We start from the raw sequence: 926 nt of genomic DNA, 5'->3' as shown, positions 1-926 counted from the left end.
AAAGCCAAGGCTCCGGGAATGGATGTACCCTTGGGATTGATCCATGTTTTGTGGCAAAACCAAGGCTCTGGGAATGGATGTGCCCTTGGATCTCATCCATGTTTTATGGCAAAGCCAGGCTGTGAGAATGGATTTGCCCTTGGCTCTGATCTGTGTTTTATGAGCAAAGCCAAAGCTCTGGAAGGGGAAGATCAGGCTCCAGGGTGGGTGAGGGATGAGCTGGATGGGCATGAATGTTCCCTTGGGTCTGATCCATGTTTTATGGGAAAATCCATTCTCTAGGAGGAGAAGATCAGGCTCTAGGGCAGGTGAGAGATGAGCTGAATTGGAATGGATGTGCCTTTGGGTCTGATCCATGTTTTATGGCAAAGACAAGGCTCTGAGAATGGATGTGCCCCTGGATCTGATCCATTTTTTATGGGAAAAACCAAGGCTCTGGGAGGTGAAAATTAGGCTCCAGAATGGGTGAGGGATGAGCTGGATGGGCATGGATGTGCCCTTGGGTCTGATCCATGTTTTGTGGCAAAGCCAAGGCTCTGGGAATGGATGTGTCCTTGGGATTGATCCATGTTTTGTGGCAAAGCCAAGGCTCTGGGAATGGATGTGCCCTTGGGATTGATCCGTGTTTTGTGGCAAAGCCAAGGCTCTGGGAGGGGAAGATCAGGCTCCAAGGAGGGTGAGGGGTGAGCTGGATTGGAATGGATGTGCCCTTGGGTCTGATCCATGTTTTATGGCAAAGACAAGGCTCTGAGAATGGATGTGCCCCTGGATCTGATCCATGTTTTCTGGGAAATCCAAGGCTCTGGGAGGGGAAGATCAGGCTCCAGGGCAGGTGAGGGATGAGCTGGATTGGCATGGATGTGCCCTTGAGTCTGATCCTGTTTTATGGGCCAAACCAAGGCTCTGGGAGGCAAAGATGTGCTCAG

The sequence above is a fragment of the Lepidothrix coronata genome, unplaced genomic scaffold, assembly GCF_001604755.1.
Source record: "Lepidothrix coronata isolate B3197 unplaced genomic scaffold, Lepidothrix_coronata-1.0 Scaffold351, whole genome shotgun sequence".
In the NCBI taxonomy this organism is placed as follows: Eukaryota; Metazoa; Chordata; class Aves; order Passeriformes; family Pipridae; genus Lepidothrix; species Lepidothrix coronata.
This window is presented reverse-complemented; position numbering follows the sequence as displayed.